The sequence below is a fragment of the Pelodiscus sinensis genome, chromosome 3, assembly GCF_049634645.1.
Source record: "Pelodiscus sinensis isolate JC-2024 chromosome 3, ASM4963464v1, whole genome shotgun sequence".
NCBI lineage: Eukaryota > Metazoa > Chordata > Testudines > Trionychidae > Pelodiscus > Pelodiscus sinensis.
The window spans coordinates 29398311-29413141 of record NC_134713.1 but is presented as its reverse complement, the minus strand read 5'-3'; the positions used below and the strand labels follow the sequence as shown (position 1 = coordinate 29413141).

Below are 14831 nucleotides of genomic sequence, written 5' to 3'. Positions count from 1 at the left end.
CCGTTTTTCTGACAAAACTTTGTAGTGTGGACATACCCTTAGAGCAGAGGTGGCCAACCCATTAAACGAAGAGAGCCAAAACATCAGCTGAAAAAATGTGAAGAGCTGCACCAGAATTGTTGGGGGGGAAAAAAAGAAGAGAGCTCCCCACCAGCCAGAGTTGTTGAGCAAAAAACAATGCTGTCCCTTTAAAAAGCATGGGTTAGGTTTTCTGGCCACATCAGGCTCCCATCGGCTGACACCATCTTGCCGATGCCATTTTGCCATGCCGGACAGCTCCCCTGCACCCAGTGAGCACAGGGAGTGTGGGGAAGGCTTTGTGAGCTGTACTTTCAGGGGTGAAGAGCCGCATGAGACTCGCAAACCACTGGTTGGCTACCCCTGCCTTAAAGCTTTCAAATATAATTTGAAGCAAATTTATTATACCTGGTAGCATTGTAATATCTGCCATAGAAATTGTTTTAGGGACCACTACCTTGAGCCTGGAGTCAAACAGTTCTACTTGAGAATTTAAAATCAAAATAGCCATTAGAATTTAATGATCCCTTAGGTTAGGAGAAGGGCTAGACTGAACTAATGAAAGCTTGTTTGCAATACAAAATGCTTCCAAAGCAACAGTAGCTAGAGATACAGAATAATGATGAAGAAATGAGGGTGAATAATGAAGCTATAAGAAACATTCTTATTTGTTATGTATAGGCGCTGTGGTTTTGGGACTTATGAACTTTACTTTACCCTTCCTCTCAGAAGTGAAGAGAGAAAACTAAAAGATTCTCTTTTAAAGGCAGCTTAAGAAAATTATGATGAATAGAAATGAATGAGAAACAACTGACCAGTGTGAGCCATATTTCTAGTTAATAATTTAACACCCCAACATGCAATACAAAATATATAAAACCACATCAAAGAGAAAAAACGCAGCCAGCATCCAAACCAAACACAGACAGAAAAAGTGCATTACATGCCATCACTTCCATTTGAAATTCTGGAAACAATGGAGCCTCAGAAATAACCCTAAAACTGAACCAAGATCACAACCCTCAATTACTCCTTTAAGCTTTGCTGTTTACACTACAAAAATTAATCCAGTGAGAACACTGTTGACAGCAATCACATTAGATGAACCAATACTAAAAGGGGTGTGCTTTAACTGTAGATAAGGATCTTTCACTCTCAGCACCATTTCAGTTAACCATGATCAAATCTATTCCATGGGTTGAATCACCATAATAAAGCCTTTGGGCTGACCTAACGTCAACCCATGACTAGATGAAAACCACTTTTCCTCCCACTCTGAACTGTACTGTTCACTTTTCAGCCAAAGCGAGGATATTAGCATCAATGATGACTGAATTCATTCTCTTTGTGGCTCAACCAGCACTCAAGTTAGTTGACCTACAAGACATGGTACAAGATGTGCCTATTAGTCCAGATATCTGTCTGAATAAGGTTTTGGATAAAAGGTGCCTCATGTCTAAAGGATTGTGTAATACAGTTCTTTCAATTTATGGTTTTGTTAGTTGTAATTAATACAGAGATTGTCTGCTTCCTGCCAGTTGCTGGCAGTTTGTTATGAACTTCTGGTATTAATATATGCTTTAACCGTTGAAAAGCCACCTGGAATCTTATGCAATAGGTGCATGTTTGATAAATGTATAAATATATTTCCAAAGGGAATGACAAGTCCTAGATCACTGAGTGGAGGAGAGAGTAAATGAAAAACATAGTAAGAGCATAGAAGTTTGAACTTTTGTTTTATTGCTGCTTTTGTAGCCTCTTCTTTTTTCCTTCTTTTATTCTTGTACTTTTCCTTCTAGGCCACATTCCTAAGTTATAACAATGAAAACATGTCACTAGCATAGATGTTTAACTACATGTGTAAAAAAAGATGAAAAAATCTAGACTCTAGCAAACAAATGCCACAATTAATAGATAATTACTTGAATGGATCTCTTGCTAAGTTTTACTGTGGTTTGAAAGATACAAGTATAAAATGTATAATCAATATTATAAAATGCACTAATTCAAGTGAATTCAGATATTGTTGAATATTGACTCATGTACGTATTGTTTGATTATTCTACTTGTAGTTCACATTTGTAACAATAAAGAATAAGTTGCCCTCTTCTCATACTGGGGAACGTTCTGTTTCCATAGCTCATAGCTACTGCATCTGGACTACTTGCTGATTTCAGGGGAACTACTCAATGGTAAATAATGCAGAGGACAGATCAGATTCAGATGCGAATCACTTGGTAGGCTGGGCACAAACAAACATTATGTGTTTTACCCTGCCTAAATGTATCCATACACCTCTATAAACAGAGTGTAGGTCATATGTGAAAAGTCTTACTGGGTGCCTCCCCACCTGAGTGAAGGCTTCTGTCCATGCCCACTTCCGCCCTGGTGATGGCCCTGCCCTTATGAAGCTGCTTACTTTCTGGGTAGAGGAAAAGTAAAAACCAAGACTCTCCTGGGGTCAACAAAAAGACCCTCAAAAATCCAAGACACTGTCTTATTTTTGGGTACCTGCGTAGCGATTTTGTTGGAGTCCTTATGACTGGGTAGCTGAGTCAATTCCTTCCTATGAGGCTTGCCCCTGGGGTTGGCTGGACTCCACACAGAGCTGGGAAGTTTCTGGCATGAGGATTCCTTCTGCTTTTTCAGGAGCCACTCTAGTTATTGCCTTCCCAGGATTTCCCCTTGCATATTGCAGCTTCCTCCTTTTAAAGCCCTCCTCCCTGCCATGCATGATTTGCAGGGAAAGAGAGGATGTCCTACCTTAGCACACACAGCCTCTCTCCCCACAGGGATACAGAGATGGGAGTGTGCTAATTATTTAATCATGGGCTTTTCAGTCTAGCAGAGAAGCATTGAACGTAAGCAAGTGGCTAGAAGTTGAAGCTAGACAAATTCAGTCTGGAGAGAAGGTTGAAACAATTGTGGTCAGTGTTCCCTCTAATTTTTCCCATCCCAAGGAGAATGAGCTTTGTTTTGTGCACCAATATGGAGGTGATGTGTGACAGACAGGTGTTGTGAAACATATCACCTTTATATTGGTGAATTTAACAAAATTAATGTGGCTGGGGTGAGGCCAAGGGATTCATAGTATGGGAGGAGGCCCAGGCCTTGGGTAAAGTTTGGGGTGTAAGGTTGTGAGGACTCTGTGATGGGGCTGGAGATGAGGGACTCAGGGCTGGGAGAGAGGGTTGGTATGCAAGGGTATGAGAGATCCAGATGGAGATGCTGGCTCTGGGATGGGGCCAGAGATGAGGGGCTCAGGGCTGGAGCAAAAGGTTGGAATCCAGGGATGTGAGGGCTCTGGCTGGGGATACACGTTACAGGGTGGGGCTGGGTTCAGGCAAGGTTTGGGGAGAAGAAGGATGCTAGGAGGATACTCTGAGGAGAGAGGACCCCTCCTAGCTCTCTCTCCTTGCAGCAGTACTTGGGGGTGGAGGAAAACCAAGGATGTGGATGGGGGCAACGTCAGGCTGTCAGGCCCAAGTGGAGATAGGGATAGGACATCAGGGCTGGATGGGGCACAGGATTGAGGTTGGATGGGTGCCAGAGCTGGGCTGCCATGGACAAATACTAGCTGGGGTGGATGGAGGCTGCAGCCAGACTGGGACTGGGGTGTGGTGCTGCATCCAGATTTCCACAGCCAGATGGGGACCAGAACATGCTGCAGAATTGGGGCTGGAGTCAGACTAGGGTGGGGGCCAGGCCCAGGCTGCTGTAGGCTTGACCCAGATGGGGGTCAGGGCTGCTGTGGCCAAATGGGAACCAGGATGCAGCAGTGGGGATATCACCACTGGATGGGGGTTGGGCCTTGATTGGGGCTGGGGCCACCATGGCCAGATAATGGCAGGGCCGCATGTGCTTTCTGCAGGATTGGGGGACGGGGCCAGTCAATCGACTTCAGCTTTCTCTGCATTTGTATACAGTCGTGATAACTACAACTTGGAAGTGTGATGCAGCTGGTAGGATTCATTAATTTTCAAGAGTGTGCAATAGCAACAGTAGGATGAGCTGTATGTATATAACTGGTGTTCTCATCTGTTCTCTAGAAATAGACATTTATTACCAATGTAATTTTGATCACCTGCTGTCCTGTCCCTGTGAAGCAGAGACAAGTTAAACAGACTAGCAAGCAATCTCACTTGAAATGTGAGGAAGCCTTATTTGAGCCCACTGGCAGTCAGCTGCCCAGCTCCACTGGCATTAGGCAACACAGACAGTCTCCTCCCGACCTATACAGATCCCGCTGTTGCTCTGCAGAGTTAGTGATTCTAACACTCCAACCTTAGAGCTCTCTGAGCATCTCCCTAGAGTCCAGCCCCTGCTCCACAGAACATGCACAGTATTCACTGGTTCAAAGCTTCCAAAGAAATAGTACCCAGTTTACCAGTCCCTCCTCTGATCACCACTTTGCTTAACCCACAGCACTTAGATGTAGTCATAGTGAACACAAGTTCACATTTAACAAAGTGTAAAGAAGTATGGGAAACAAAGGTTACACACAGAATAAAATTATAACATGGATTCTAAACCCTAGACTTACTTAGCTAAAACTTTCCTATCCTAGACCAATGTTTTTCCAAAGCCCTGATTCACTGTATGATTTGGAATTAGTCATTTCACCGTGCTGTGTCTCTGTTTTCTCACCTTTACACATGAGGATAATGAGGTTTTCCCTCTCTTTGCAAAACACTTTGAAACCCAGTTATGAAAAATGCTAAATGAAAGTATTATGAGTATTTAAATATAATGTGTTGGTGGGGAATCTGTGGTTAGTACTACATCTTAGAACAGCAGCATAGATCTTAAGAAGTGCCACAAAACTACATTAACCTTATTACCTCCATTTTATAGATGGGCAAACTGGGTCTCAAAGAAGTCAGGTCACACAGTAAGTCAGTGGCACACTCAAGAATTGAACTCAGATCTCCTGGTCTCATGCACTACTCATTAGACTACATATGGCCTTTGAGGATTACAATTATGACACAAAATTAGGCACATCTGCAGTGTATGGTCTCATTGTGATGCTGTTTCCTCTTCTTTTTTAGAACTCAGTTATCTGGATTTGTCAGTTTGGAGTTATCACTGAAAAGCTTTGAAGAACTCATGTGTTTGCAGAAGGAATTTGAATAATCAGAGAGGACATTCCATATATACGGTATAGAAGAGAAGATATTACTACAGTTTGGGATTATTTATGTTTATGTTAGTCAAATGTGCTGTTTCCACAGCTGAAATGCACAAAAAATACTCTTTTCCATAATGTTCCATTTTATTACACACAATCCATTAGACTCACTTGTATTATAAACCACTCACTGTTGCATATTTAACTGCAAAATACTGTTATATTTGTCATCACATGAATTATCCCAGAGTGACATAATACAGGTCTGTGCTGCCTTTTCCCCTGGGCTTGTGAGGATTTATTGTAACCCTAAATCTGCCTTTTCCTAGATTGGAAAGGAAGGCAAAGATATACAATCTTTACAGGCAACTTTAAAAATAATATAACTATAAAATCACATTTTTCAGGTTGAGGCCTTTCTTCTGCCAGCTGGTCTGCAAATTCAGCATTGGACACAGAGGGCACTGACACTTAATGTAAGCAATGCTGTGCTGACCTCTGTTAAAAGGGAATGGAACAACAGAACTTTAGTTCTATTGTGGAGATCTAGCCATAAGTAGGCATCAAAGAAAAATACTACAATGGATCATTGGGTTTATTGTATTTCTTCCTGGAAAATTCAATGAACAGAATATATTGATTTTGTCTTACTAATCCACTATTAAGCTGATGGTGAGTAATCTTTTTATTAAACCCATTCTTCATACTACCTTCAACAACAAACAAAAAGTGTTATATTCTCCGATAGTGACTTTTCAACAGGATCACAGCAAACTAACCTTTACAGGCCTAATCAAGGATCAGGGTCCCATTGTGCACCCAAATGTAACAAAATAGGTACCTCTACCCAAAACAATTCTCTGTTCATTCCAGTGAAGAGCTACTTCTTAAATGGTTGCAATTTCCCTTCAAGAGCATAAGATGCACATTGAAGCAGAATTATACATGTGTGAAGATGGTCAGATAAAATTATCTAATTATTGTTTCTATGAAAGCTACTCTTGGTCACTTTCATAAGATAAACATAAATATCATTATGGAATTTTGCCCAAAATAGTTTACTGTTTATGTTTTAGATTGTTCCCATTCACTGGAAATAAGGACTCTCTAGATTCATAATTGTATGAGAAAGCAATGGGAAATACTCAATTCCAAATAAATAAATAGGCTGCTGCATAGTCCAGTCTTCCTTAAAAACACGATGTCTTGTTTGTTAAAGCAGTTGTTTGCTAGTAGATTTTAAGTTGTCAGTGGATGTCACTATCAAACATCACCTGCTTTCTCTTTACTCTTCTTCTAGTCAGCTGTGTCTTTCACTTCCCATTGCCTTACCTATATCCCAGCACATAAACAATTTGCATGCTGACATGCCTTTGTTAATGTGCATGAACAATGTACAGCCTGACACCTGCAAGCAGACAGGACAGAAGCCATTTTTTGGTGCATTTGGGCATTAAAACTTTAACTGAGAGAGCAGCTCAATTTCCATTCTGTTTGATTATGCAGTCCTAGGCTAAAGGTAACATTTATCACTGTAGAATTAAATTAGGAAAATTAGCTCTCTGTTTATTTCCATACACATCTTTTACTAATTACTGCACTATTATTGCTCCCTGAACGAACACAAATAATTTGCAAAGAAAAATCAAACAGGGCTGGAAATATGTTCTGTTTTCTGTACTGTGGGGCTGTGTCTATGCTGGCACGATCTCGCGCAAAATTGGCCACTCTTGCGCAAAAACTTGCTGCCTGTCTACACTGGCTGCGTGTTCTTGCGCAAGTAAACTGACGTTATAATGTATAAAATCAGGGCTTCTTGCACGAGAATTCTGATGCTCCTGCTCAGGAATAAGCACTCTTGCACAAGAGCTCTTCCAGAAGAGGCCAGTATAGACAAGCAACATGAATTTCTTGCGCAAGAAAGCCCTATGGTTAAAATGGCCATAAGAGTTTTCTTGCGCAAGAGAGCATCTACACTGGCATGGATGCTCTTGTGCAAAAGCACATGCCAGTGTAGATGCTCTCTTCTGGAAGAGCTTTTGCAGAAGAACTCTTCCACAAAAGAGTTTTTGTGTGAGAATGCGCAAATGTAGACGCAGCCTTCAAGTCTTCAAAGGTGCTACAGAGCACAAGAATTAAATGTATCTTGTGTAATGCTGCTCTTACCATAAGTAGCACTTCTCGGATAGACCAGTTCTTTCCAGGTACTGACACTGATCCTAGACAGTTTACTTGAAGGACTCTGATCCTAGACAGTTTACTTGAAGCACATTCTTCAGGGCAGTTCTTCTGCTTCTGGACTTCAAGATCTTACCTATTTCCCACTAGGGTTGCCAGATGGTTTCAACAAAAATACCAGACAAACTTGACATTACATCACAATCTACATTACATCTTATGTAGAAAATACCAGACATTTATATTTTCTCAATTTGTTTCCTGAACAGAAAGCTCAAATACTGGACTGTCTGGTTCAAAACCAGACACCTGGCAACCCTATTTCCTGCTGATTCTTTCATTATTCTCACAGTTTTCTTCCCTTCATCCTTGCCTGAATATGAATATCACTAAATCTACTTCAACAAATGTTCAATATATACAGCATAAGGTGGAAAATTGTGGCTCAATGCACAGTATTTATATATAAATCCATCAGTTTGGATATTCTGACAAATGTACTACTACATGGGCCCAAGTCTTATATCTAGCAGTATAGAAATGTTATCACACAGATTAAAAGCATTTATCTCACTGCCCTGGAGGAGTGTCATGGCACTTACAAAAAGATGTCTACTTTCCTTTAAAAAAAGTTATTTTTCCACCAAAAAACAAGCTCAAATATGTTGATCCTGAAAGAAGGGTATACATTTCAGCCTTGATGTTTGTTAATATGTTTGTAAGGCTTTCCTCCAAAAAATAGGCTTTATTTGATGTACCTTAGATCTTATTTTTTTTCAGTTAGGCTGAACTACATCTTACAGTTATGTGATAGCATGATCAGATTTTTCAAGAATTTATGGAACTGGTAAAATTCTCATAGCCACCCAGATATATTTGCAGAAAAAAGTCTGACAGGAGGTGAGAATTATGAAATAGGTAAGAGAGAGACAGACAATCAAAACCAAAGAAATGTAGGGCTATCTCCCTGCACTGAGCAAGGAATAAGCATACCTATCATTTCATAAGAAAAAGACACCTTTCATCGCCACTTTTAAAAGGCACTAAAGTATTTAACACTATGGCTCAAGGTTTACAAAAATCCCTGAAATACTTTTTTAGCCATTACTGTAAAATATCATAATATTTTTATAGAAGGTAAATGATAAGCTGACATTTAATAAATGCTAATCATATCCAAACTTTACAATTATGCCTGGTTGGGAGGGAGAGGGGGGTTTGGTTGGTCGGTCATGCGGTCACACTCTCCAAACAGCTTGTAAACAATAGACATCTTCCTGGTGTAGCCCTTCAAGATATAAGAAACTACACCGAAAGGATTCTTCAGGAAAGATGCCAAAATACTGTAATATGAGGCAAAAGCCTAATTGCCTCATAGGTGAATGCCTCAAGTACTGAGCTGAGCCCTGATTTCTGTAAAGACCTCAATCAGTTGTTTTAATGTCATTATGTTTAAAACTAAGTGCAGACACTTAAAGAAAAGAATTCCCCAGTTCTGGCCTATCTAGCAGCTCTTTATGTTTGAATGACTGACACCTGTTGACTTAATTAGATAATTAGTTTGCTTTGCGTTATGAAGGAAAAGATCTAAAATGATGAAAGTTGTAACAGAGCTGGGAGAGTTTATTTATTTATTTCCCTCCTCCCCTCTCTGTTTCTGGTTTATCTGAGAAGATAGAGAATACACGCAAACATATGGTTCTCACCTTCTTGGTGATAGGGGGCTTTTTCTTAGTTTGTTGCGAAGTAGGCCCCAGTGTGTTGTTATCCATTTTCAAACCTTTTCCTTCTCTGCTTTGCATTTTGAATTTCCACATATCTCTATATTTCCTAAGTTTGATAAGGAATAATAGTTAGTGGATTGGTTGAAATACTTTAAGGAAACTTCTGCTACTTTCAGCCTGGCCAAAATCAGGACAGCGCTGCAAATCTCATAAGACCACCTGGACTCATGATATTTCTAATCCAATTTAAATACTAAAGGAGTTACTGATTTTTTTTCTGTACTCAGCTGAACCAATCCTTTTGAGATTCACCCTCTAGTAGTGGCCATTCACTTTTAACAAATTCACAGCCATATGTATAGGAAAATCTCAGGAATACCAAAAGCAGCTTGCAATACAATGGATTTAGGGAACTGGTAACTTCCTGAGCTTTGTAGCACCTGACATCATAATGGCAGTACTGATAGATGACCTAATGTGTTACATTTTCTTATGCAGATAAAGTCAAGCCAATCAGTATTATACTGATGGACTCTTTTCAGAATCCAAAGGGGATCATTTTAAAAGGAAAACCAATTTCAACATTAGAGTGAAAACAATACGGTTAGAGTGTTGTCAGACAGTGATGTATTACTATGCAGCAGCTTGTGCTTCTAAGTGCTCTCATCCCAACCTTGATGAGAGCATTGTCCTTTTCTTCAGCAAAAGGTTTTTTCAAATCTTAAATGTAGATGGCAAAAGAGGGATGATGGCTAATATTGTAGTTAGTCTTAAAAATAGAAACAATCATCCTAAGCTGTTGCTTGGCAGGACAGTAAAGTCTACAGGACTTGTTTTGTTTCTATCAATGAATATCATTTATGATAGAGCTCATTTTGAAGTTAGAAAAATGCAATAAGGGGTATGTCGATTTCACACTGAAAAAGTAGGAATAACGGATTGCCTACTTTATTAACAACCACCAGCTGTTACATAGCAGCCAGTGAAATGGAATTGATTTTATTTCATTGTGATACTCAATAATGTGCAATAGCTATGGTTGCTTTACTGTAGGCTACAAAATCTCAGATGGGTTCTCATATCTGGAAAAGTAGGCATGGAAATATTGAAATCCCTCTGCTACCTATTCCCTACACAACCTTGAGCCAATCACGTGAACTTCTCTGTGCTTTATCTTCACTATATGTAAAAAGGACATAACTCTTTACCTAACTCACAGATGTACTGGGAGCCCCAATCCGTGTTTGCAAAGCCATTTGAGACACTCAAATGAAAGATAGTATTGATGTACAAGATGTTGTCTGTAATCTTCTGAATGAGCTGGTTTAGATGTTGCTCTGTACAATCCTAAGCACAACTGTAATAATCAAACAGCTGGTGTCTGACTTTATTAGTATGAAAGATATTTTTCTTTTGGGGGGCTGGAGATTATCAGTAATATTTTGAAAGAGTTTAAATATAAAAACTGGATATTAGAAGGAAAGGTCTGAAAAATTCCTACCAAGGGGAGTTTTCTGAGGCTCATACAGTGGATAATTACATGCCTGGGAACTACCTAATTTCTCCAGTTTCCTTAAGTAATTCACTGTTCTAATTAGAACCAACCACAGAGCACTTAACAAAGGGGAATCTTTATGATGTATGACAGTCATTTTAACTTCTCTCTGAATCTGAGACAGGCAATAATGAGTCTCTGACACTGGGTGAATAAAACAACAAAATCACTCTTGAAGAGCTTTATATAAAAAAAGAAGTTAGTGTGAGATGAGAGAAGGGATCTCCTGCTAGCGCTGGGATAAACATAGGCAGCGTTGAATGTGTCATGACTTGAAAATTAACCAATGGATTATATATTTGCCCTTCTAGTTTGCACTTCAGAGACTGAGTGAGCACAAAAGAGGTTGCAAGTCTAGTGTAATCCTCTAGATTTCTGTACAGCAAGTGAGGGGGAATGTTTACCTCTTTCCTCACCTCCAAAATCACATTTGGATTAGCCATCCATTTAATGTAGTATTTGGTACTTGACGGACAGACAGACATTCTCTGAAAACATCCACTCAGCCTGCAGTGGTGGTCAAAAAAGCAAATAGAATTTTAGAAATCGTTAAAAAAGGGATAGCGAATAAGACAGAGAATATATTATTGCCTCTATATGAAATCATGGTATGCCCAAATCTTGAATACTGAATACAGATGTGGTCTCTTCATAAATAAAAAAAAGATATATTGGCATTGGAAAAGGTTCAGAAAAGGGCAACAGAAAATGATTAGGGGTTTGGAACCTCTATGAAGAGAGATTAAAAAGACTTGGACTTTTCATTTTAGAAAAGAGGAGACTAAGGGGGGGATATGATAGAGGTCTATCAAATCATGACTAGTGTGGAAAAAGTGAATAAAAAAAGTTATTTACTTATTCTCACAATATAAGAACTAAGGGTAATCAAATGAAATTAATAGGCAGCAGGTTTAAAACAAACAAAAGGAAGTTTTTCTTCACTCAGAGCATAGTCAACCTGTGGAACTCCTTGCCAGAGGATGTGGTGAAGACTAGGACTTTAATAGGGTTCAAAAAAGAGGTAGATAGATTCATGGAGGATGGGTAGGAATGGTGTCCCTAGCCTCTGTTTGTCTGGAAATGGGTGACAGGGGAAGGCTCACATGAGGATTACCTGTTGTGTTCCCTCCCTCTGCGGCATGTGGTATTGGCCACTGTTGTCAGACAATATATTGGGCTAGATGGACCTTTGGTCTGACCCAGTATGGCCATTCTTATGTTCTTAGGTCAACTAACTAAAAAATTAAAAACAGAAAAGAAATAATCATATATGTGTTAACATTCTGTTTAACTTCCTGATGCTATTGCTTGTGTGGTTTCAGAATACGTTTAGCAATTTAAAGGACCAGATTCTCTGTTATAAATTTAGCTGCACATGGTAGAAAGTCAGGTGGGAATTGTGAGCAAAGGTAATCAGTGACACTGTGCTCAGAGCCAGTATCCCTGCACCATATTAGAATAGTCTCTGGGTCACTAATGCCAGCTGCTAACAGCCTCAAGATAGCAAAAATGCATCAAATGATTGATGTGGCAAAGGTGCGGCCTGACCATGCTGCCACCTTTCCCCTGCTTTAATGTTTATTTCCTAATTCTTAAATAGCATACCCAGTGCTACAAAAATGACAGTGAAGTCAATTCATTATAGCAGGGATGGATTAAGGTCTTAATAGTCCCTAGGCACTCTCATCATCATAAGCCTTTAAATGAGATTATATATAAATAAATAAGGGAGAAATGCCCTATAGCCTACACTAATAGATGCCTAATATCACCCACTTCAATTTTTGCTCTTGAAAGTGGTGCCCCATGTGAGCAATTCATGGTCCTTCATTCTAAAATAGCAGCCATTTTGATGCATACAGGTTCTACCTCCCTTAACCAGACTCTCTGGTCCGGCAACATCCATGGTCCAGCAGGACCACAGATGTTCCTGCCCCACAAAGTCCGGGTAAAGGGAACTCTGGCCATAGGGCAGTAGCACGATGCGGTGGGGATGGGAGACTCACTCGGGAGCCCCATAGAGGTGGGGGGCACAGCAGGGAGATCTATCCCCAGCAACTGGACAGTGGCAAAGGGCTAGCTGCAGCCGGGAATCTCTGACCCCTGCTGTGCAGCTCTGACCCCAGCAGCTGTGAGGCCAATGGAAGCTAAAGAGCTCTGGCCCAGGGAGTGACAGCTGGCATGTAATCTAGACGTACCCTAAGTGTGTATGTGTGGTGGTGGGAAAGTAGTTTAGCACAGGCCATTAGTGGATGGACCTCCTCTGGTCTGGCAAATCCCCTTGTCTAGGATTAGTCAGGTCCCAAGGGTGCTGGACCAGAGAGGTCTAACCTGTACTACAATTTTACTTAAGGGGTGCCTTATAGTTAATCGTCTGATAAGAGGAAGTAAGGGGCTGTTGCCACTATGACTGTAAAACTTGATTTTGAAGTTTTCTTATTTTTGAGTTCATTATGAATATTTTTTAAGCCCTAAACTTTTTGTAGGCCCTAAACCTTTTTGTAGGCCCTAAGCACTGTGCCTGTTGTGCCTAATGGATAATCTTGTCCTGCATTATACTATACTACTTCAACCATATACTGTCTTTGTTAGGTGAATCAGTTAGCAGAGATACTAAACTCCAGCCTCCTCCTCTACTTGATTGACATGTGTTATATGTAACATTTCAAAAAAGTTATCTTGACCATTACAGCCTCCTCCTCAGTCACCAGCTCTCCACTGCTTCAGACCATCCAAAATGCTGCTGTAAAAATCATTCTTCCTTCTCAACACTCTTGTCATGTCTTACTCACAGCCATTCTTGAATATCGATGCTGGTTTACTCCAGAAGTGGATGATGGCAAGTGAGGCCCCTCCCCACCAATTTGCAGTTCCTTCCTCTCCCCACAAGCCCCTGCCAGAGAAATGGGGTTGAGGTAAAGAGTTTTGATATGCTCAGCCTTCCTGGCAGGAGCACTGGGTAGGCAGATCAAGTCAGGGCACGAGACACCCCATTTTCCTGCTCCCCATACCATAGGCCAGGGCCTCTGAGCCCAGGCACCATGATTTACATTTTATCTCATTTCTTTTCCGGCTGATATTACTGTCTCCTTTGCTCATTCTTGATATCATGCATTCTATCACGCTTGGGACCGCATCCCAGTTCACTATGGTATTCTCAAGTTTCTCCCTATTGTCCCCTTGAAAACATACCTATTTCGTAAGCACAGGCATTGACTTTTATTTTTCCTGGTGGGTGCTCCATTCTGCCCCAAGACTCTACCCCCACTACATCCTTTTCCCCAACATCATGCCTGCCCCCACCCACCTTGCTTCTCTCAGATCCCCCCTTGGCCTTCCTCTGCCCACTTCTGGCTCTTCTCCACTCTCCCACAACACCTGCACCAGCCAGCCTAGGGATCCCACTGAACAGATGTGGAATGCTATGTAAATAAAAATAATATTTTATGCAAGAGAGTGATATATATTAACACAGCATTGTAAGACTGATATCCCTTCACCATGGTATGATAAGTAGTACTAAAATAAAACATTGGATTTGCCAATGCTCATATTTCACAAATGCTAAATTCAGACAAAATTAGTTTAACTCTTAGGTAATGAGGATATATGGCCACATACGTGTGTATAGGCACATGTGCATGCCCACCTTAAGAACAGATCACTAAACAATTTTAGGAACAAAGCTAATATTATTTTATTGCCAATCAAAGGTTACATTTTCTTTAGGTGGTGACAGTTCTTTGTGTATTTTAAAATATTGCCTAGGAAAGTTCCGTCTCAATATTTTTGTACCCTAGTGTATGTCAAGCACCATTGGAGAAACATATTACCTGACACTAATAGGGTTTTTAAAAGAAGCAGACAGTGTTACTAATATCCCTATTCTGGTCCCCTAGATAAGGAGCCTTTTTAATACTCTGCTTTGTAGTAAGTGAAATTTCTCATCCTTATTTCAGATGAAATGTCAGTGGTTACTGAAAGCACATCTGAGTCTCCACTTTAACAGTGTATTAATGGAGTAGCATACACTACACACTGACCAGGTTCCCACTTTTTTAAAAAAAACATTTCAGTCAACTAGCCTGATACATTGTGTGTTCCTCACTAGAGCATGATCTGTACCAAGACGGTCCAGTTGCCATGCAGTAAATGGAAGCCATTGTTTTTGCTGGAAATAATGACATCCAGAAGCAAAACATAACAATAAAAAGCCAAGGCTAGT

At 40.3% G+C, this 14831-nt stretch overlaps 1 long non-coding RNA gene across 1 annotated transcript; it reads right to left on the bottom strand.

Annotated features, from left to right (window-relative positions):
- Nucleotides 1–1737: 1737 nt before the first annotated feature.
- LOC142827576 (uncharacterized) lies at nucleotides 1738–9467 on the bottom strand. The gene is made up of 3 exons (XR_012902250.1): nucleotides 9431–9467; nucleotides 9034–9157; nucleotides 1738–1826 (listed from the first exon to the last, which is right to left on the bottom strand). It is a non-coding gene; the product is annotated as an uncharacterized LOC142827576 (long non-coding RNA).
- Between the last annotated feature and the right edge of the window lie 5364 nt (nucleotides 9468–14831).